This window comes from Schistocerca americana, chromosome 7, assembly GCF_021461395.2.
Source record: "Schistocerca americana isolate TAMUIC-IGC-003095 chromosome 7, iqSchAmer2.1, whole genome shotgun sequence".
Classification (NCBI taxonomy): Eukaryota; Metazoa; Arthropoda; class Insecta; order Orthoptera; family Acrididae; genus Schistocerca; species Schistocerca americana.
In genome coordinates, this window is record NC_060125.1 from 321,776,335 (window position 1) to 321,800,427 (window position 24,093).

Here is a 24,093-nt window from a genome sequence, read left to right on the forward strand (position 1 = left end):
CCAATATGTGTTCTTTGTGCCATTTTCAACACACAGTCACCATTAGCACGTCTGAAAACGTCTGCACCGTACTCTGATATGCACCAACACACCTCTGAGTATGTGGACTGCTGCCAGCGCCACCGTGCGATGACCGCAGGTCAAATGCACCGCATGGTCATACCCCGAGGTGATTTAAACCCGCAAACCGCCCACCAAAGCGTTGTTTCACCACGTATCAGCATTATCCTTAATTTATGAGCATGAGTGTAGTAACGGTGCTTGTAGTCTTGCGTTTAGGTCGCGACGAGGTGCTTAAATTATTGCAGTGAAGATGGAGGCAGGCAGGCTGGAAGGAGAATTTGTACACGTCTAGTCGGGATGAGAAGAGACGGCAAAATGCATCGCGGCAGTGACGAATATTGTCGGGTGTTACGTGCGCGGTGGTGGGCGGCGCTGTGGCGGGTCCGGGTGGGAGGTGGGCGGCGCCGGTGACCGGCGGCTGCAGCGGCAGAGGGGCGGGACCTGCGGTGGGCGACGATCCGAAGGTAGGCGGCAGTCCGCAACGGGCCGCCGCCACGCCGCCAGGGCACCGGGCAACAGGTAGGTACCGGAGCGCCGCCGCTACCAGTTGCCCAGCCCCCACCTGCTACTAGGACAGATGCAGGCGCGCTGCATAGCGCTCGCTCGCGCCGTCGCGGGGATTGGAGGCCGTGGAATGCAAGCCCTAGCTGTCAAAGCTACTCTTGCTGTAGCATCTCATCAAGCCACTGCCGAGCAATCCACTAACATCCGTTCTACATGCTGCCACTAAATTAGGGATGGGAAACACCGACCGGCTAACATCGAAACCGTTATTTTAGTTCTGAGTAACCGGTATTTTTCCCTGTTCCTTTGGACTCGGTTGTAAAACGTTTTTTTATTATTATTTTTTTACTATTAGTGGGTAAAAACAGTTACATCACTTTGTCATAGCAGTGGTGCTAAAATGTTTGGTATTTAAATAAAACTTTTTTTTCAAAAAGAGTAACGTTTGCTCGTATAATTTCCATTTCTTTGAAATGTTGAGCTATTATAGAAAACGAAACGAAAACGATCAGAGATATTTAATAACACCGCCGACAGAAACGAGGATCAAAGACATGACATTATAATCGATACAGCATTATTGAGACTGTTCTGTACCTCTTGTCCTTTTCCACCCAGAAGCAGCGAGCCTTTCGTTTTTTTGGAAGCGTTTAGAAGGTGTATGTCAGGCATGTCAACTGTAGCCTAAAAATGTCACCATTGATTTGAAGTTCTGTGGCTTACGAAGGATTATATCACCTTGGAATGCTATTGTTTCTGATGAAAGAAGTCGACTTAAAAGCCAACGCATTGTAGAAGAGTACTTACGAACTGGACAATGAATATCGGCCATTAGCTCAATTCATTACTGAAATTTTAACTGTTGCCAAGTAGTTATTCCTGGTAAATGTTCTATTTTGCCTACAATATTTCTTGTTCATTTGAAATTTTTGAAACAGCGTTTTTAGTTCTCTCATCAAAAAATCAATTTTATTCAAATTTCTGTTAAAAAGTGAATACAGATACTTGACCACACAGCCGGTTTTTCGTTCGAAATAATGAAAGAAAAGGATCGATTCTTATTTGCCTGCTATTTCTATGAAACAATAAAAGAGAAAGGAAATTAAAGCACCAGCAATAAATGAAAAACTTAATAGTTCATTCATTGGCTGTTATAAAATAGAAAGTAGCTTACCTGCTGCTTGTGTCTACATAGTACGCCTTTATTTATTGATGACCTTTGGACACGGACAACTTAACACGAAAAATACAGTCCTCCAATCTCAGTTTTCATACTTTACGGCTGGCTTTGCTGGTAATGCTCAAATAATAGTATGGTCCTCGAACTACAAAGTGATATCTGAACAGAGTTTCAAAAAATTAGAATCAATAGCAGAATACTGCTGAATTTTTTTTATAGTGTTCAAATCCTCATAACTCTTGGAGAAAAGGAACGAACAGTATATGGGCTAAGTTTTCTTTTGTTTACCTGTTTTACTTGATATTTTGATTCGACGTATCTCGAAACTTGTGATAAAAAAGCCTCAGAGAGACTTAGAAATTTTCTGTTCCATGTATACGTCTGTTACAAGAAATAACAACAATAAAATACCGAAAATCGGTTATTTCATACCTCCTTTATTTTTAGTGATTTTAACAGTCAGATTAAACTGGAGATGAAGAAAAGCTGATGTAGCCGAAAACCCGTTGTTTCAGCGATAACCGCCATCCCTACACTAAAACCACCGACATATGGGACGAGGCAGCTAACGTCGACGTGCACGAAGACGGTACATCCAATGTCACGAGACATAGCGCCATCGGCACACAGGATGATCTAGTTAACGTGATTTTGTGGTCTCTGCGCTACAGCGGCAGTGTTGGTTTTATTTGGCCCGCAAACAATACAGTATGTTCATGAAAATGGCGCACGTAAAATTCGTGCGTTAGTGCTGTTAAAACGCACATTTCCTCCCTCATCCATTTGTTCGATCTGTAGTATACATAAATAAAAACTTTAATGTCCATGAACTTGCAATAAGACAAAAAGGAACAACACATGTCCGATCAGTAAGGACATCAGCTTATAAAATTTTACCAAATCGAACAAATTCACTCTTGAGACAGAGAACGTACTTATATTTACACAACACCAACTAGTACAGGAACTATTTCTATTAATTTCGTAAGAAAAGCCCGTTAGCTTTTGGAAAACGTGATGGCGAAAAAAAGTCGATATGACAGGACTCCAACCTTATACCAACCTAACCTCCATTTCGCAACATGGAGCCCCTGCTCACTACACGCTTTTTATAGGGCTCCTTCCCTTCTCTTCCAGCCCCTCCTTTCGCTCACCTTAAATTATCTCTTCAACCAGGCCTCTGCGCCTTTTACCTTGTTTGTTAAAACATGATAATTCTCCTGATAAACAGCAGAAAAAATTAACGTAAATATTAATTTGATGTGGCATCTTCTTTCTTTTTCGTTACTTATTTTAATTAAATTTCTTCTTAATTCTGAATTAAATGATGAGACAAATTTTCCATTTCGTGGAGCCGAAAAAGAAAAGTAACACTGCGGTAAAGTCCCTTGTGATGGTTGTATATTCCTCCGAACATAAAATGCAAAGAAATTTTTCCTTCTTCTGAAATCCTCCATGTCTCTCTTTCTTCTTAAAATGGAGTGTATTCTTCGAAAAAAATCTAATATTTTGCCTATATCCAACGCTTGTCGTCTATAAAAATTGAGGTTTTTGTTTTGCTAGGTTGTAGCTTTTCAGGAGCGATTTTGTATTTTATCTTGTAGTCTTCTATAGGATTCAATCGACGAAATGTTATCAATTTAAATTTAATTGTAACAAATCATAACAAGGACGACACATTTTTTATGAATCTACGATGTGCCGTTGCCTCAAAAAGGCTTACTGTGATAACACGCGTGTTATAACGCGTTAATAGCTAAATATGAATATTACTAACCACCAAAATTACATTTCCCGTCGTTTTACTACAAAAAATCTTACCAACGTCGAGTGCGCTCGAGATATTCAATGTGCTGGTGCTTAAGAACAGCATAAATTCATGCGGTGCAAGCTATAAAACCCCCCGAATATGAGGTTCTGCTGAACACAAGTGCAATGTGGCGTCTTCCTTTCTGCGGCCCTCAAGCTTTCTGCTTGAGACGTATGGAGCCTTCATGCTTCCTTTTGATTGTACTTTAAGTGAAACGAGGCGCAAGTATCGCGGAACTTGTTTTGTGCTTCATGTGACGAAAGACTCCTCGACGTGAAATAGCAGGAAGTGACGTCTCAAAACTCGTAGAGCACCGCATCAACGTTAGGTAGCTCGTACAGTGTGCCGACGGCTTAAACCTCTTCATCATGTATGACAGCGTCGTGTTCGAACGTTTCGGCCAGTACTGTGGGTTGCTCTCATCAGGCTGACGATGCGCTTCTCGAGTCGTCGAAGCCTAAGCTAGCACACGATCCTTATTACCATAGAAAAGCATCAGCGATAGACAAAACTGTTGAGTAACAAGATAGCGAAATAAGGATTAACTGCAGGGGGAAGGTAGAATTTGAGAGAAGGAAGAAGAGAACGGGGTGGGGGGAGGGGGGGGGGTATTAACGTCATTCAATCTTGATGGTATGGAGACTGATACGCTGCCTTATGAGTTGGCTGTTAGTTTCGCAAACGCACTGAGTGCGGGGAAGAACTTATCGAATAGCTACCAGCAGGTAGGTAGTCTAATTTATCTTCATGATGAATATTTATTTTTGAAACATGAAGCTGGATACTGTCTTGCTGATAGATGGTACTGTTGCTAATACCACCTGGTATCTTACACAGGGTGATGCTAGTCACTATACACTTTGTACTTAAACAAATTTTATTAACCAATATGTAATGGCACAGCAACTTACGTTACAATAGGACATAATTTCAGTACATTTCAGAGTGACAACCTTGCATGTCTAGGCACACCCCCCAGCGCTCCACTGTAGACCGAAAAACCTGCCCAAGCATATCTGGTGTAATCTCAGCAGCTGCGGCTCGAATCCGCTGTGTTAAGTGTTCAGTGCTGCGGATCTCCACCTGGTATACCTTAGAACTGATAAACCCCCATGCAAAAAAGTCTAAAGGTGTCAAGTCAGAGCCGGCCGGTGTGGCCGAGCGGTTCTAGGCGCTTCAGTCTGGAACCGCGCGACCGCTACGGTCGCAGGTTCGAATCCTGCCTCGGGCATGGATGTGTGTGATGTCCTTAGGTTAGTTAGGTTTAAGTAGTTCTAAGTTCTAGGGGACTGATGACCTCAGATGTTAAGTCCCATAGTGCTCAGAGCGATTTTTTTGTCAAGTCAGGACAGCGGGGTGCCCACATCCGTGGACAGCCACGACCAATTCATTTGCCGGGAAATGCTTGATTCTGATAATCCCGAACAACGAGGGCAAAATGGGGTGGTGCACCATCCTGTTGAAAAACAACAGTATCCATAATCCCATCAGATATCAACTGAGGCTCCAAAAACTGTTCCAACATATCTAAGTATGTGGTTGCAGTAAAGGTTTGTTCTGCGAAGAAGAAGGGCCCGTACACAGTTGACGTCGTTATCCCTAACCACACGTTCACTTTTGCTGTGTCCCGTTGCCACTCCTGCTGCACACTTGGTTGTTCGTCTGCCCAGATCCTGCAGTTGTGTCTGTTCACATGTCCACAGGTGTGAAATGTCGTTTCATCACTGAACAAGACATTTTGCATCAAATTATCATTTTCCACAGTTTTTAGCAAGTCATGACACACAGCTTGTCTGGCTGTGTAGTCCTCCACTTCAAGCTTATGTACCACCTGGATATGGAACCCACGTTTGTGCAGCTTTTAACGAAGAACTCTCCATACAGTGGTTTAAGGAATACCAAGCTCTTTACTAAGTCTCCTGGTAGATGCGGAAGGGCTACGTGTGATGGCTTCCTGCACACTTTGAACGATGTCTGGCGCTATGGCCGGCCTTCCTGGACGTTCTTCATCTTCAACACTACCAGTACACTGGAGTTTATTGACGAGGGTCTTGATAGCAACCCAGAATCTATGCGCAAAGTCTGTCCGCACCTGTTCATACGTCACTCCACGAAGACAAGGAGAAACAATAGCGAATCGTTCGTCTTTGGTTAGCATGCTGTCGTAGTACCTGTAAGAAACAAATGGTTCAAATGGCTCTGAGCACTATGGGACTTAACTTCTGAGGTCATCAGTCCCCTAGAACTTAGAACTACTTAAACCTAACTAACGTAAGGACATCACACACATCCATGCCCGAGGTAGGATTCGAACCTGCGACCGTAGCGGTCGCACGGTTCCACACTGTAGCGCCTAGAACCGCTCCGCCACCCCGACCGGCAAGAGACAAATATTCCGTTACTATATCACTGAAATGTGTAGTGACTTACTACATCACTGAAATGTATAGTGACTTTAGAACCACCCTGTATTTTTATTGTCTATAGGCCACAATATCAATCACTATTCTTCATAAAAACTGTCACCAAAAGCCGCCAGCATGCACTGACAAATTTAAGCTGACAATCAGTGTTTAGAGCTAATAGTAACTGATTCAGCAACCGATAAGCAAAGAAAATGACAGCCGCCAGCAACCCAGAACCCAACATCGCGAATAAAAAATTCATATGTAAATTCTGCATGCTCCATCTGAATATGAGCCTGGATAAGCTCGAATACTACATAACTTAATTGATCGAAAACCTCAAGAGTGACTGCTCATAGTTATCTGCATTTATAATCAATTAATACTGTATCATATTTTCTACAGTACCCATAATGGATAAGCTTAGTTTGTTATTCTTCAGCTTGCGCTGTCCTATATGATGTATGAAAAGTCCTCGGGTGAACGACATTATCAAGTCAGACGTGTGCAGCGTATCGATAACAGACGGAGATATAATCACTCGTGATCACAGGCTAATTGGCTGCCGGTGACAAGTCAGACTTTTGTGGTAATGTTGTTATCTTTTTGAATGTTAAGGACTGTATAGCATAATTTGACATCACAATATCTTTTCCAAGTACTTGAGACTTCGAAGAGCAGTACTAACAGCGTCTTTGGGTCAAACGTTTGGTAGAGTATTTTTGCTGGCAAAAATTATCCATGTAACTGTAAGTACCTCAGAAACTTGATCAGAACCTTCCCGGCCTAATCAGCTCCATTCAGTGTGAAACATAACATGAACATTCTCACATTTCTTCCCAAGCTAGTACATATAAGCACACATTTCGTTTCTGCAAATCTGTTCTAGAAATGTCTAAAAGGACGATTTTTTTATGAATCCCGAGTGTTTCTTTAGACGACTGAGGTGTTAAGTTTGAAATCTGTCTCAAAATTTTGTCTAATGACACAATTTTCTTATTATTAGGATTTGTCATGGACCATCTGTCTAAATGAACACATGGCCTTTCAAGAAAAAAAATGTCGGCCCCTTAAAAATCTCAACTTACGTGGACTGCTAAACCAGCATTATCTGTATTACTGATAAAAAGTCTTTACCTGGAGATTTAATTGTCTTTTCTTATCCTTTACTTTCAATTCAAATTTTTTATAGACACCAGTAATAAAAGTGTAACGAGGAAATCCCATCTCAACAACTGGAGCAGACGAAATTGGCACTGGTTTTTGGAGCTCCTCAAGTTATGTAACTCACTCTTGGTTCATATAAACTGACAAGAATTAACTAAGAACTTTAGTACTGGAACTCTCAGTACGATAAGAGAAACTTCGAGATTATCGAACGGTAATAAAGAGCGTGAAAATGGAGGAGTATACTAATAGTGGACAGTACGATGATGAATACAAGACTCGGGTTTTTTGAGGATAGTGATAAGATTATTCTCTGCCTTCCCTCCACTCACTTGACGACGTATTGTCACTCCCCACTCTTTCTCTCTTTTTGGGTAATGAGTCTCTTCATTACTGACGCAAGCCTTACCTCATTCCATCTTTTACTAATCGTTTCCTCTCTTCGCACATACTAAACTCAACATATTCCATAATCTATTTTGCGTATTCTATTCTGAGTCAGGAAGAGTAACCGGACGTACTCCACCACTAACATTGCCAATTCCAGAACAACCTACCGACCCCGTCAATATTCAGGCAATGGCAAGAAAAAAAAAAAAAAAAAAAAAACGCTTACAGGGACTACTCAATCAGCGTATATTACATTTACTCCCTTGAGCAGCGATACGAACTCCTATGTATAATACAAGAAGTACAACTGTTCCTCAAAACCACCATTCTGTAGCAGAAAATTGGAACGTTGTCCGAGTTCAAACATAATGACTTACCTGCAACACACCATATTATTCATGGAAATCGGCATGGGTTCTAAAAACACTTATCAAGTGAAACACAAATGGTATTCTTCACGTATACGATACCGTCAGTGACTCTGTAGGAGACCACGGAGAGTAAACGTTTCTAGACTTCCGAAAGGCTTTCATTCAGTACCTCATCGACGCCTTCTAGAATAGGTGCTTATGGAATATGTAAACAGGTTTGGAAATGTATCGAAAATTTTGACACGCAGCCTACCTCCTGTAATCCTCTGTGGAGAGTTAGCTACAGACGCTGAAGCGACACCTGCTGTGACCCATACTGTGCTCATGTTCTAGATTAATGATTTAGTAGTAGTATTTTGCTGCAGCTGGAAGGTTTCCGCTTATGTTTCGGTTATCTTTGAGGAAATTCTAGGTGGTACAAATCGCTAATAGCTGTTACAGATCGTCAAAAGTAACAGTTTAGTACAAATACTGGCACCTAGTGCTCTATGTGGAGAAAATCAAAGTGTTGGATTTATAAATTTTGAATTGTTGAAAGCGGAACAGGCGACTGTGGTTCAAAATCCGAGGTAATTAAAAGCCTAGCGTCACAGTGGTCAGTTATATTCACTGGTGAATTCACAGTTGCGACTCTATAGCTTTAATTACCTTGTAGTTGAGGACTTCGCGCAACGCAAATGCATGGTGTCCTTTGACTACACATTACTGAGTCCTAACTAGAGCCGTCATGCCATGCAAATATTTGGCAGTAACAATGAGTAGATATGAAATAGATCGACCAAATTCAAATGGCTCTGAGCACTATGGGACTTAACATCGGAGGTCATCAGTCCCCTAGAACTTAGAACTACTTACACCTAACTAAACTAAGGACATCACACACATCCATGCCCGAGGCAGGATTCGAACCTGCGACCGTAGCGGTCGCGCGGTTCCAGACTGAAGCGCCTAGAACCGCTCGGCCAGAGGTCGACCATACAGACTGGATTTCAAGTACTATAAATGGCATAATTAGGAAACTGCAAAGTGATTTCATGCAAAACAGATGGACCATCGTCCCTGGAATATCGCTCAACATTAGGACGGACTAACAGGGAACATCGAGCTTACATACAGAAGCGCCATGCGAAAAGTCACAGTTTTACTTGACTGGCGGTAGAGCGTAGAGTAACTGTTGAAGAAACTTCGCTGGCAGACACTCGAAGAAAGATGCCGTACATCTCCCGAAAATCTGCTCAGAAAATTTCAAGAGCCATCATTTAGAATAGAGACTAAAAACACTACTATATAACCAACCTTGGAATAAAAACGACGAGTTTATCGTGAAACCATTTTGAGCAAATTTAGGGAACCAATATTCTAAGACGACTGTGCAGCCATTATCCTGCATCCATAGTATAACTCGCGTAGAGACCATGTGAATAAATGAGAGAGGTTAGCGCACGTATAGAGTTATGCAGAAAGTCATTTTTCCGTCCCTCAATACGCGAATGTAATGCGACAGGAAATCGACAAAACACCCTCCGCCATGCGCTGTATAGTGACTTTCAGAATATACGAGTACATCTTCACACACTGTAAATTAAAGTACACCATTTTTTTCTGTCTCTTTATATGAAGGTCAATTTCAAGGCCTGCTGTAGTGGTTTTGGGACTGTTTTTATTAATAGATAGGCTACATCAAAAAGAACTTTTGTGTACCTTGTCAGACCAAAAAAGTTTCGAGGGTTCATAAAAAAAATAGTGAAAATATGGTGGTTTCAATGCTTCGGATGTTTCGCATTGTCTGCCCCATCCCTTTTCACTTCAGTGCAACGCCCAGAACGTTCATACAACCACGTGAAAATCAGAAAAGTCCTTCCTTGGGATGTTGTTGGTTCAGCTCGCACGTCACATTCGCACCTTCTTTGATCTTGGCGAACCTCCAGAGGCACATTCTAGGCTCTCGTATTGATTACACTAGTCTTCGTCAACCCGATGATTTTTTTTTCAGAAAAGAATTATAGTCGTTTTTTATTCTAGTCAAGTCGCTGCTGGCACCACATGTCGTCGTTTTTGTTCGAGTGTCAAGGCGTGCGGAACAAACTTCGCACACACTTTTCACTTCCTCAAAACATTCTTCAGATTGTATTGAATACTTGATTTAGAGATGTACAGTTCGATTCTCTATTGCGATTTGTGACGCAACAACGTTGACACGCTAATGACGTAGTTCCACTACTTAACACCGCCTGATCAGAAATGTTTACAGTTGTTAGTGCAAGCCGCCACCGCAGGTAACTGCGTCGACGTCGCTTATACGCCAGGAATATAACCAGTCTCGGAACAGGTGTGTATAATTTAAAGCGCTACGCCGCCGTGTCTTCCGGCCGTCGATAGTGCTACCAGTCCGAAGCTGGGGCAGGTCGCTAGCGTAGATATAAACTTACAATCCTGCAGATAAATTCCGGTATTCGCCCTTCGTGATTGGAACGGAAAGAAACGTCAATATACAGTGTAATAACAAGTTCGCCGGCCGGAGTGGCCGAGCGGTTAAAGGCGCTACAGTCTGGAACCGCACGACCGCTGCGGTCGCAGGTTCGAATCCTGCCTCGGGCATGGATGTGTGCGATGTCCTTAGGTTAGTTAGGTTTAAGTAGTTCTAAGTTCTAGGGGACTTATGACCACAGCAGTTGAGTCCCATAGTGCTCAGAGCCATTTGAACCATTTGAATAACAAGTTCCCAGTATCAGGGCATACCACAGTGATTCGCAGAGTAACGATGCAGATGTTGAATTCGAGAAATTGCATGTTTTTCATCAGATGTACAAATTTATTATTTATTTTATACCGGTTCCGGCCGTAGCGACCATCTTCACAGGAATGAAACGAAGCTGTACAGTACGTGGATATGCAATGCATGCAATGCAACCTTTGACTGGATAAACTGAAAACCTTGGCAAGCATGCAGTTCTTTGAATTTCCAACAGCTGTATCTAGTCACTCACTACACTGTAAGTAGTTGTTTCAATGTAGCAGATGTCGAAAGTCATTTGTATCCACACTGTATGATTTCACGACCTTATAAACTATACTCACATACTAACTAGTTTTGCTGAAATTTGCTACATTTTTCGTATGCTAGCTGGAACGTCCCAACCACGGTACTGTCGTTAACATTAGCACTAAAAGATTTGTTTGAATATATCGGTACGCATGCGAAAGCATGCGCTGCCTAATATGTTCGTAAAAGCCGCTCAGAAAAAAGGGATTTTTCCCGGGCTGATATCTCGGGTTCTATTGGTGATAGAAAGGTAGGTTCAAGTGATTTGGATAGTCCTTGAACCACGGACCATTTGTATACACAACATAAGGATCGTCCTATTGTAACTATCCTATAGTACAGGGTCAAAGGTTGAATATTACACACTTCCTCTAGCTTAGGCAACTGGAGCAAATCGGTTGGTTCATTTTGCATTGGGTGTGGTCTATGGTGCGCCTTAAGGTGCTTATGGAAGCACAATTTACTTCATGAGCGGTTCCTGAGACAACCCGAAAAACGGATTTTTGGTACCAAATCCGAGCCACAGATTCCAAAAAGCCTATGCACAGCAAATGGCTCTAATTTTTTCCATGAATTCCTAAAATCCCTGTCTAGAATAAACTTCAAAATTTTCTTTATATCTCTATCCGTTTCCGAGGTACAGAGGTTTAAAGTTACTCTTCTTGTACACGAAAAGTACGCACGCAATGTTCGGTGTGAGGTGAAAACGCACGGAGAAATATGCTAAAGTATCTCAGTTATCACCAGAAGAGTTTCGGGAACCCTAAGTTATAGTACTGAAGGACATGTAAATTTTATGCACATAAAATGAAGTGTATAATAATTTAGTTTTGCACCATTTCAATTTCGAACAAGTGCATTATCAAAATTTTACTGGCACATGAAGTTCTTTTCCATGTGAGTGACATGCACTGCCGTATCAGGTAAAAAAAGGAAACCATCAGAAAAATGCTCCTATCGGAGCACAAAAAAGGCTATTATGCTACAATTTAAAAGACTCTTACTAAAAAGAGGGATACCAACTGCTCATTTCAACTTTCCTCTGCGCCTCTAAAATTTTTCCATGAATTTTAGCATGCTAACGTTGTAAGTAGGCTGTTTAGGTTTTTATGTTGGTAGCGTCACGTAGCGCTCTGTACGAAAATCACTGGCTGTGCTGTGTGAAGTCTGTGGCTGGTTTTCATTGTTCTTTGATATTGTAGTGTTGGGCAGTTGGCTGTTAACAGCACATAGCGTTGTGCAGTTGGAGGTGAGCCGCCAGCAGTGGTGGATGTGGGGAGAGAGATGGCGGAGTTTTGGGAGCGGATGCTCTGGACGTGTGTCCATCAGAGACGGTAAATTTGTAAGACTGTATGTCACGAACTGATATATATTATGACTTTAGAACACTATTAAGGTAAATACATTGTTTGTTCTCTATCAAAATCTTTCATTTGCTAACTATGCCTATCAGTAGTTAGTGCCTTCAGTAGTTAGAATCTTTTATTTAGCTGGCAGTAGTGGCGCTCGCTGTATTGCAGTAGTTCGAGTAACAGAGATTTTTGTGAGGTAAGTGATTGATGATATGTATAGATTACTGTTAGTCAGGGCCATTCTTTTGTAGGGATTTTTGAAAGTCAGATTGCGTTGCGCTAAAAATATTGTGTGTCAGTTTAAGCAGTCATTTATAATTTTTCTAAGGGGACGTTTCATATGTCGACCCTTAGCCGAGGATACCTCACTGGAATCTTCTGATTTTTTTCTTGTAGTTTGTGTAATTAGTGTAGCTATTGTTTATTGCTAGCTCGTAATTATAGAGAGAATTTCCTTTGTAGTTGTAGTTTTTCATTGTTGTACAGTAAAACAGCTGTGGCATGCATGTAGATCTGCACCAAGCATTTCGCAGCTGCACTAGCAATTAACGAGATATTATTTTCAGGGCTATGTTAATGTGTTTTTTTTATTTTGCTCTTCAAATTGTGCGTTTCTGTGTTATCGTGTGAAACATTGCGACAATAATGGCGTGTGAAAAACGTAATACTAGGCTCCAAAGTAAACTGAGAAATGATAGTGATGACGAGCGTAGCTTATCAGCACCACCGTGTAATGAATTAACAGACATTCAAAGTAGTACATCTACATCTACATCTACATTGATACTCCGCAAGCCACCCAACGGTGTGTGGCGGAGGGCACTTTACGTGCCACTGTCATTACCTCCCTTTCCTGTTCCAGTCGCGTATGGTTCGCGGGAAGAACGACTGTCTGAAAGCCTCCGTGCGCGCTCTAATCTCTCTAATTTTACATTCGTGATCTCCTCGGGAGGTATAAGTAGGGGGAAGCAATATATTTGATACCTCATCCAGAAACGCACCCTCTCGAAACCTGGCGAGCAAGCTACACCGCGATGCAGAGCGCCTCTCTTGCAGAGTCTGCCACTTGAGTTTATTAAACATCTCCGTAACGCTATCACGGTTACCAAATAACCCAGTGACGAATCGCGCCGCTCTTCTTTGGATCTTCTCTATCTCCTCCGTCAACCCGACCTGGTACGGATCCCACACTGATGAGCAATACTCAAGTATAGGTCGAACGAGTGTTTTGTAAGCCACCTCCTTTGTTGATGGACTACATTTTCTAAGCACTCTCCCAATGAATCTCAACCTGGTACCCGCCTTACCAACAATTAGTTTTATATGATCATTCCACTTCAAATCGTTCCGTACGCATACTCCCAGATATTTTACAGAAGTAACTGCTACCAGTGTTTGTTCCGCTATCATATAATCATACAATAAAGGATCCTTCTTTCTATGTATTCGCAATACATTACATTTGTCTATGTTAAGGGTCAGTTGCCACTCCCTGCACCAAGTGCCTATCCGCTGCAGATCTTCCTGTATTTCGCTACAATTTTCTAATGCAGCAACTTCTCTGTATACTACAGCATCATCCGCGAAAAGCCGCATGGAACTTCCGACACTATCTACTAAGTCATTTATATATATTGTGAAAAGCAATGGTCCCATAACACTCCCCTGTGGCACGCCAGAGGTTACTTTAACGTCTGTAGACGTCTCTCCATTGATAACAACATGCTGTGTTCTGTTTGCTAAAAACTCTTCAATCCAGCCACACAGCTGGTCTGATATTCCGTAGGCTCTTACTTTGTTTATCAGGCGACAGTGCGGAACTGTATCGAACGCCTTCCGGAAGTCAAGAAAAATAGCATCTACCTGGGAGCCTGTATCTAATATTTTCTGGGTCTCATGAACAAATAAAGCGAGTTGGGTCTCACACGATCGCTGTTTCCGGAATCCATGTTGATTCCCACATAGTAGATTCTGGGTTTCCAGAAATGACATGATACGCGAGCAAAAAACATGTTCTAAAATTCTACAAGAGATCGACGTAAGAGATATAGGTCTATAGTTTTGCGCATCTGCCCGACGACCCTTCTTGAAGACTGGGACTATCTGTGCTCTTTTCCAATCATTTGGAACCCTCCGTTCCTCTAGAGACTTGCGGTACACGGCTGTTAGAAGGGGGGCAAGTTCTTTCGCGTACTCTGTGTAGAATCGAATTGGTATCCCGTCAGGTCCAGTGGACTTTCCTCTATTGAGTGATTCCAGTTGCTTTTCTATTCCTTGGACACTTATTTCGATGTTAGCCATTTTTTCAATTGTGCGAGGATTTAGAGAAGGAACTGCAGTGCGGTCTTCCTCTGTGAAACAGCTTTGGAAAAAGGTGTTTAGTATTTCAGCTTTACGCGTGTCATCCTCTGTTTCAATGCCATCATCATCCCGTAGTGTCTGGATATGCTGTTTCGAGCCACTTACTGATTTAACGTAAGACCAGAACTTCCTAGGATTTTCTGTCAAGTCGGTACATAGAATTTTACTTTCGAATTCATGAACGCTTCACGCATAGCCCTCCTTACGCTAACTTTGACATCGTTTAGCTTCTGTTTGTCTGAGAGGTTTTGGCTGCGTTTAAACTTGGAGTGGAGCTCTCTTTGCTTTCGCAGTAGTTTCCTAACTTTGTTGTTGTACCACGGTGGGTTTTTCCCGTCCCTCACAGTTTTACTCGGCACGTACCTGTCCAAAACGCATAATTTGGTAATTGTGCATATGGAAATGGAGCGGGCGGCAAATAAAGGTGTAGCCAGTGATTTTCGTACATAAAAATCTAAACAGCCTACTTACAACGTATTCTGGCTTTTTTATGCTGAGAGAGAAAAAGACAGTAGGAAGAGAGGGAAAGTAATAAATACTGGACGACAGTAGACAGACGTTGTGGTACAGAAAAAGCAAAGGAGGTAGTCTGAGAGAAACAGTTAGTGGTAATTAGAGACAGAGTCTATTACAGTGACAACAAGAAAGAGAGAGATAATGGCAGTGAGAAGAAACAGCAACATTGGGAAGGAATAATGTAGTAACGGTAAGAGAGCGCAAGACACTGAGCGGTGACAGTAGCAGTAGGACAGAAGGAAGGAAACAGTGACCGTGAGACAGTAGACACTGACAGAGAGACGCAATTAGATATGACAATGAGCTGGGCTGAGTGAGTGAGCGAGAATAGGCAGGCGGGGTAGACTTGCAGCGTTGGACTACTGGATATGAGCGAGTAACAGGGGATCTTCTGGGACTGAGAGGGTGAGCTGCACGTTAAAGAGAGCACGAATATGTTCGCATGCTAAAATTTTTGGGAAAATTTTCAATGGTGCTGAGTGAAATAGAATTAGGCAGCTGGTACTTCAGTCAGAGACTCCTAAAATGGGGGCATATTAGCTCTTTTTGAATTCCAATAAGAGAATTTTTCTGCTGGTCTATTTAGTACTGAAACCTGTTGGGTCGGAGGATAATTATCAGACATCGGAAAAAGAGGCCCAATTATTAACACATCAGGCATTATTTCATGGGTAAGAAATTACTGCCGGCCGATGTGGCTGAGCGGTTCTAGGCGCTTCAGTCCGGAACCGCGTCGCTGCTACGGTCGCAGGTTCGAATCCTGCCTCGGGTATGGATGTGTGTGATGTCCTTAGGTTAGTTAGGTCTAATTATTTCTAAGTCTACGGTATTGATGACCTCAGATGTTAAGTCCCGTAGTGATACGAGCCATTTTTTCTAAGACGTTACTGAGTTCTCTTCCTCACATCTCTCCTTCGCTTTTAGTTACATCTACAGGGGATAGGCGAAATAATGTGAAGAGCGGTAGTAATGGGATGGTGGTGTTTGACGATCTAAAAGGCGGGTAAGACACGTGTAGTGCTGGACGGTGCATGTTCAGTACGATCTAGGCATCGATGCATGTTATTTACGAGTAGTACACACTTCGTATTTACATTCAGACGCCGAGGTCGAAGTGTGATGAAAGACCTAACAGATTTCCACAGCGGGCAGATTGTGGGGGCCCGATTAGCTTGGACATCAGTAACCAAGACAGCCAACTTATTGAATGTTTCAAGAGCAACTGTTTCAAAAGTCATCACAGCCTACACAAAACATGGAAAGACATCATCGTGTAAAGGTAATAGTGGGCGCAAATCAAAACTAAATGACAGAGATAGTCGTATGCTAACACAAATTGTCTCAAAACAACACAAAACTACGGCAGCTAAAGCGACTGCAGAGCTCAATAGCCATTTTCGAGACGCCATGTCTATCGACACTGTCCGCCGAGAACTCCATAAACAAATTTTCATGGACTAGCTGCTATACAGAAACCATTACTGACGACAACCAACAAAAAGAAGCGTAAAACATAGCGTCAGGGGTATAAATCCTGGAAGGCTGATCGTGGAAACACGTCATATGGACCGATTAGTCAACGTTTTCTTTATTTCCAACATCGGGCCAGGTTTACGTCTGGAGAACGCCAAAAGAAGCATATAATCCTGATTGCTTGATTCCAACGGTTAAGCATGAAGGTGGAAGTGTGATGGTGTGGGCAGCCGTATCATCGTATTCCGCTGGTCCCATCATTACTCTGAAAGGCCGTGTTACAACCAACGAGTATGTGAACGTTTTAGGTGATCAGGTGCACCCCATGATTCAAAGGTTTTCCGCAACAATGATGCCATATTTCAGGACGGTAATGCTCCCATTCACACAGCCAGAGCAGTACAATCGTGGTATGAAGAGCATTCAACCAAACTGCAGCGTCCTTCCCGGCCAGCACAGTCCCCGGACGTGAACATTATCGAACCTTTGTGGCCGGTATTGGCGTGCAGACTCCGGAGCAGATTTCCGCCTCCCTCGTCACTATGGGAGTTAGAAGAGCTTTTGATCAAAGAGGCTATACAGTCATTATATACCAGTATTCCAAGAAGAATCGCAGCTGTATTGCGGGCAAATGGGGGTCCAACGCCTTATTAATAAACCATTCCAAAGTACGTACAGGTGTCCGCATTATTTTGCCTACCCCCTGTATATGCTGCAAACCATGTTATGGGGTATGGCGGAAGGAACTTTATGTACGACTGTCATTCCCACCTTTCGTATTCCAGTCGCGATTCGCCCGGGGGAAAATCGATTGCTGGTAAGCCTCCGTGTGAGCTCAAATGTGTCTAATTTTACTCTCATGTTCTTTTAGTGAGATAGACGTAGGAGAAAGCAATATACTGGTTGACTCTTGTAGGAAAGTACGCTCCTGACATTTAACAGTAAACTATACCGTGACTTCGCCTCTAGTGCGTCGTCTGCCAGGTGGTTTGGCTGAGCATCTCCGTAACGCTGTCTCCAGTTCATCTTCTCTGTCCGATCCTATGCTCCACTGTAGTCGATACAAATTCTTTTATATAATTTGCACATGTTGTTGGGAGTGATCCGATATTTGGTAATTGGCTACCAAACACACGTGTTGTAACGTTTTTATTTCCTTAGTGACCGGTTATGACAGAGTTTAGCTGTCATCTTCGGATCAGTCTACCGGGAGAAAAACATTACTATGAGAATCCGCTCCTATACAATCAGCATACAAATGGAAAAACAACATAACAACTAGCAAGGCGTGTAAAAACATTGTGGTACCTGATTATTACGTTTTTCCACTTGTATTCTGGTTGTAAATGTGCGGGTTGTCGTAGTAATGTTTTTGCCCTGATACACTGTAGATTCGAATATGATAGCTGTCGAAACTGGTTATTGAGGAAATAAAATAAAAATATTACGACCCGCGATCTTGGCTCCCTTATATCCCTATTTAACGTATTCTTTTGCAGAGCACAAGGCTTCACTCCTTGAAAGTAAATTTTGGTAATAGCTTTTTAACGTCGTTAATTTTTAGAGGTTTTCATCCACTACTACCGTATTTGTAAAGTGGGAGGACTGAAAGCATTATGCGTAGATATTGCATTGTCGATGCTTTCCTCCGACCGATAACGTCTTCTCAATTAAATTGTTATGGTATTTGAAAAATCAGTAATGAATGAAGTAACTAACAACAAATCCAAGACGATGGATGTGAACGTAGGTAATGAGAATCAGGTACCTTCGTACGTTTTTATAACTATTATCCACGTTATGAACATACAAGATATAGTGCCGTTGTTGCCCACAACCGGTGGCTGACTACAGCCATTTGTTTCCGTAGTGTGGCAACTACCGTAAATTGACAAATTTTGTGATTTTTGTCAGCGTAACTCATTAATAATAGTAACAAAAGCTCAGTCTGTGCCACAAGATCGTAACCAGGCTGTAGGTCAGACTCTAGTGGAGTCCAGCTTTTCTTCGCCACGTTATTAGGAGAGGGCGCGTGTTGAGTTAATACCCGTTACTTACTTAATAGCAGGGGCAGTGGAACTGGAACAAGAAAAAACATTCGGCTCTATCAAGGATTGAACCCGTGGCCTTCTAGGCCGGACTCTAGTACTCTGCCCACCGTTTTTAGTGTGTGTTCCCGGTAGTTGGTGTATGCGGACGTCGCATTACAACTCTTCAAGTTCAACGTTGTATAGTTCACTTACTTTTTTTTTATACAGAGAGCAGAAAGACGTCTGACCGAACATTTCAACCAAACTTCGTACACAAGTCACGTCCTGTCTGGAAAGAATCGCTGTGCGGGTGAGAACCATCTTGGAGGTGAAACAAATGTGGAGGCCGCGATGCCCGAATACCCACATCTGTTAAATCAGTATTTGAGAACAAGAGCGCTTTGTGACTCGCAACAAACGTTACACATAATTTTAAACGTTTATGAAACATTCTCTCGCTGACATCCCCCACGTAATGATGAAAGAAAAATAGTTTATCGCCTACTGCATTTTCGCTGTTCATTTTCCAATCGGGTATGACTTTTAATTTATTACTTCTGTATTACGAACTGTATTCGCGATACATTTTGCAGACGTGTTCACCTATACCACTGAAAGTATCCGCCAAACTATATCATGGTACGACACACAGTTAAGAATTTATGACGTCATAAACACTGAGATTCGTAAAAAAATGCCACATCTTTCATGACGTTTTGCCTTATTACTAGTAACCCGCTGAACCGATTTCGACGAAATTTGGTCAGAAGATAGCTTCAGTCCTGAGGTACATCACAGGCGACTTTATAAAGTGTGCAATACAAGACACTTATTGATTTGAAGAATAGTCCACGAAGTAGGTAAAATATTTACGCTTTGACGTTTGAACATCATATTTGCGAAAATGCTTTTCTTGTTTGATATATGCTACGTGATATGATTGAAAGTAATGAATACAATGCTTATACAATCTTCAATGTGTTGTACTTCCACAATATCGTTGCATAATGTACACGTTATCAAACTTTTTCCCTTCAACCCTTTCTGGGTTGTAAGCGAGAAAAGTTTTCATAAAGGTTTGAAATTAAGTGTGAAGTTTGTTGCAAGTCACTAAGTACTCTCTTTCTCAAATACTAAACAATGCGCATAGCAGCACGTTGACAAAAGGTTGTTGCTTACTGTATTTTCCCTGTTCATGCAATTAACTGTCGCATCGGGCATAAAGTTGTAATTTATCACTTCTTTAGCACTAACTAGATTCACTACACATTTTACAGAATGTTCACAAATAGCACTCAATATAGGTGCAAAATTATATCATACTTCAGCACATAGTTTAGGAGTTGCGTACGCTATAAACACTGAGATGCGTGGAAAGCTGCCACATAGTGCATGACGTTTGAGCTTATTACTTCTTTGATACTAACACTGTTCGAAGCATACTTATCAGACAGTATCCTGTAATGAATCCCGCTTCCTCATAACTTTCGAACTTCAATTGAAATGTTTGATGGCGTATAAATTTTGACCTAACTTGAGTTAATTTTTATACTTAAATCATATTATTCCACATCTAAAGACAATTCTGCATATATTTGATCACCGAAACACTATTTTTCTGGTAATATAATTTCATTTTTCATATCGATTCATCTAGCAACATAGATCTTGAGGTGTGAAAATTAGTAATCACATTTTTTTAACTTGAATGAGTCAAAAACCACTTTACAGTGAAACAAATAGTATTATGCTTTTGTTTTCATGAAAAAATTTCTGTTTTCATTTTTAATTTTTCTAATTTTATCACCGATAATTCAATCGACAGACACAGGAAGCTGAAAGTTTTTATATTGTCAAAATCTGCAGCCTTCATTATTAAATATTGGGCACATAAATCTTTATGTAAATAATTATTTGCAGAAAACATTATGTAAATGGTAACTGAAAATTAATTTCAATTGAGGGAGTCATAATAAAAATTCATCTGAACTGCATCCTGCTCTAGAATGACCTGGAAGCTATGTACGTAATACTTATAGAAACTTTAGGCATCAAACGCGACATAATTATTTCTGTTGTCGAGATTGTTCCAGCAAGTATCAAGTTCTTTGTGTTATGCTGAAATGTAGCTCAATGCATTTACTTAAAAATTGGTGTTGTAGAAAGTGTCAAGACTTTTTGAATAAATACGGATGATGTCAAAAAGAAACAATATTCCAGGACTTTTACCGAAACAAAAATCCTTGATCTATTAACTGGAAAGCATAAACAGGAACTGACACCCTAGACAACGAGACAGCCATAGCAACATAAGTAACATTTGTCTGCTAATATGTTTCTGGCCTTATGAGATTATATGGATGTTGACAACACTAGAATAGTTAGTTCAATGTAGTATAATTATTTTCTCTACATCTACGAACATTTTGATAGTAAGGGATATATAACTTTATAACTAACATATGCCGCTGAATGTGCCTATAAAATTATATCACTGTCAAACAAATGCTGTCTAAATGGTAATTGAAAACTGTCTGACGAAACTGTAGTTGTTTCAACAAAAATCTGGAAACGTACGCACACTTGAAATAATTTTCCTAAGACCCATCTGCTTCGCCAGGAGCAAGCACATGCCATAGGTTCACAGACAAAGATCGATAGCTGGCCCTAGGCTACATGGGAGAGGTGATTCTTAGTAGCGTAGGCCTGGTTTGCTGCAACAGTCCATAACGACGGAGCCTGGCATGAGATCTCTGCTTGGCGTTGTCTACTCCCCAACAGCCAACCCTGGCTGCATTGCTTTCCAATTGTAGTGCATTTCTCGGACTCTGTTGCGAAAGGTTACAACGCCAATACTAACAAACGCTATAGCAGTGCAATTGTGTTCCAAGCAGTTACTGAACGCAGTTATGAAAAGTATACTGTTCCATTAAAAAAACTATACTTGTTTCAATATCTCCGCTGATACCAGAGATCAGAGCATTATGCAAACAAACCATGACGTGCCCCTCACCATACTATCAATTGCAGAAAACCTATGTCCGACACCTCGAACATTTCAGCACATAAAAGGTTTGTTATGTCTTACGTGACACACTGTGGCGTTGAACCAAGAGCTAACGCAAAATTTCTGGTGTCATATTCTTGTTTTTCTACCTCAACTAGAATTTTTTTGTAGACCAGTGATGTCAAACTGGAGTGGATACATTACTGAAGTGAAAGGATTCGTGTATCAAAAAAGCATAATCCAACAAAATACGCGAAACTAAGAGGATGACTATGAACACTATTTAGTTACAAAACAAACTAAAATCTGTTAGTTATAAAAGCATTGACTGATAACTGAATAATAGCTTCTGAACCAGTACACTTCGATGACACCACAATACGAAAGTGAATTAATAACAGGAGTTGTAAGACTAAAGAAGATATTTAAATCTTAACAATTTTGCTGGAAGTAACCGGCTGGTCATTCAAATGAATTTGTAAATAAATTCTATCGTCAGTCACAAAGCAACTTTATTTTATTTTTCGCCTTAGGACATTTGAACCATGTGTATTAGTTTTTAGACGCTATGGCTCTCATCGTTCCCACGCGTGTCTTTCATTTGGTTTCCGGCTTCTGGTGTTAACAAAACGGATGTTATATGGAGCACATCTACACTTCTTATAAATGCCTCTATACACAACAAAACAACCTTGTAGGTGGGACAACCACAGCTATGAGTATTCATCTTGGGTATTAATAATCGCTTCAGCTGTATTTTTGCCCTTTATTACTGAACCACTACCGGTTTCGTGGCGTGAAAGCCACATCTTCAGATGACATATGATTAAAACATTAGAGCGGAACAGCTCGGAACCTTTTTTCCCAACGTTCGTTGTCTGTAAAATACAAAACACCGCTAAAAGAGGATATGAAATGCATTAAAAACTGCTAAAACAATCGCATCATAGTGATCGCTTTTCCAGTCTATATGAAACGACGCACAGGGGACGCGGCCGCGTGCTCTGTCATATAACAGTTTTTAATGCATGACATACTGTCTTTTAGAGGTGTTTTGTATTTGACAGAAAAAGAATGTTGGGAAAAATATTTCGATCTTTTCCGCTCTGATGTTCTGAACATGTGTCACCTGAAGATGTGGCTTTAACGCCACGAAACCGGTAATGGTACAGTAATAAAGGACCCTCTATTTCTGTCGTAAAAGTTGCTGAATGTACTCGATATAACATCGTTTTCGTTAACACTAAAGGCAAAAATAACACGATTAACAACACCAAACATTTGCATTTATATCATGCTTCGCAAGCCACCTAACGATGAGTGGTGGAAGGTACTTCTGGCACCGCTTGGTGAACCCCAATTCCTCGTTCCACTCGCGAATAGCACGCGGGAACAGTGAGTGCCTTAAGCCTCTGAATTAGCTGCTCGAATTTTCTTGTCGTGGCCCCTCTTTACGAGATGTATGTGCGAGGAAGGAAGGACCTGAAGATCACAATTAAAAATAGAATCATTTTGTGACTGAAGGCGAAATTTATGTATACATTAGTTGAAGGAGTAAGTGACGAACATACTATACGCTGGTGGCACACTGCTACGTTAATTCTGAAATGAATTAAGGCATTACATAATATCAGGTAGACCAGGCTACGAAATGTTTATACAGACTGCCCTTATGAGAAATGTCAACGCCGGTTGGAATAGTTGTTCTGACAGTTAATGGAACCGTGGAGTGGTAAGAAGGTTGGGTCTGTGTATATACCTTGTGTTAACCAGAAAGTTGCGTGAAGGATGAAGATGGATGTGCGGAGATTGATACAATATAAATAAATCTCGCACAAAATCGCAAAATATCGAAAACAGATGGCTGCTACAGTTAACAGGAACGTAATCTGTGACTTCACTGTGAAGTCCCACTCATTCATTTGTTGACACGGTGGGCACCTAGTACTATTCACATCGTTGCGCAGGGCGATAGGTGTAGAAAAGATTTATACATCCGCGTAGTAGGATAGGTATCGATTAATAAATTATTTTCGGTTTTCTGGGTGTTTTTAGTTTATTATCACTACTAGCCGAATAGCCGGCGTTGCCCGGCTGTATCTATTAATCGATCTTCTCCTTCCCCCTCTCTCTATCCACTTCCTCTGCGCCCCCTCTTTATCCATCTTCTGTGCAAGAATTGAGATTATTTATTAGATACTAAGTACGTGCCCCTTAGGTACTATCATTTGCCGAAAATCTCGTTTCGATATCTAAAGCCATTCACGAAGTAAAAGAGATGTTACATCTTACATGACTCAGTCTATGTATACACACTGATGGAAAAAAATCGTAACACCAACAAATAATTAATTTAAAGTAATGACTCACGAATACATTTGTAAGTGATTAAAACTGCAAGATCATGGGTTAATGCAAGCG

At 41.3% G+C, this 24,093-nt stretch overlaps 1 protein-coding gene across 1 annotated transcript in view; it reads left to right on the forward strand.

The window, feature by feature from the left end:
- The first annotated feature begins 505 nt into the window (after positions 1–505).
- Positions 506–24,093, forward strand: part of LOC124622912 (B-cell lymphoma 6 protein homolog) — a 379,210-nt gene continuing 355,622 nt past the window's right edge. The window contains exon 1 of the mRNA XM_047148701.1: positions 506–582. The gene's annotated coding sequence lies outside the window, so the exon portion shown is untranslated. The remainder of the gene's footprint in view (positions 583–24,093) is intronic.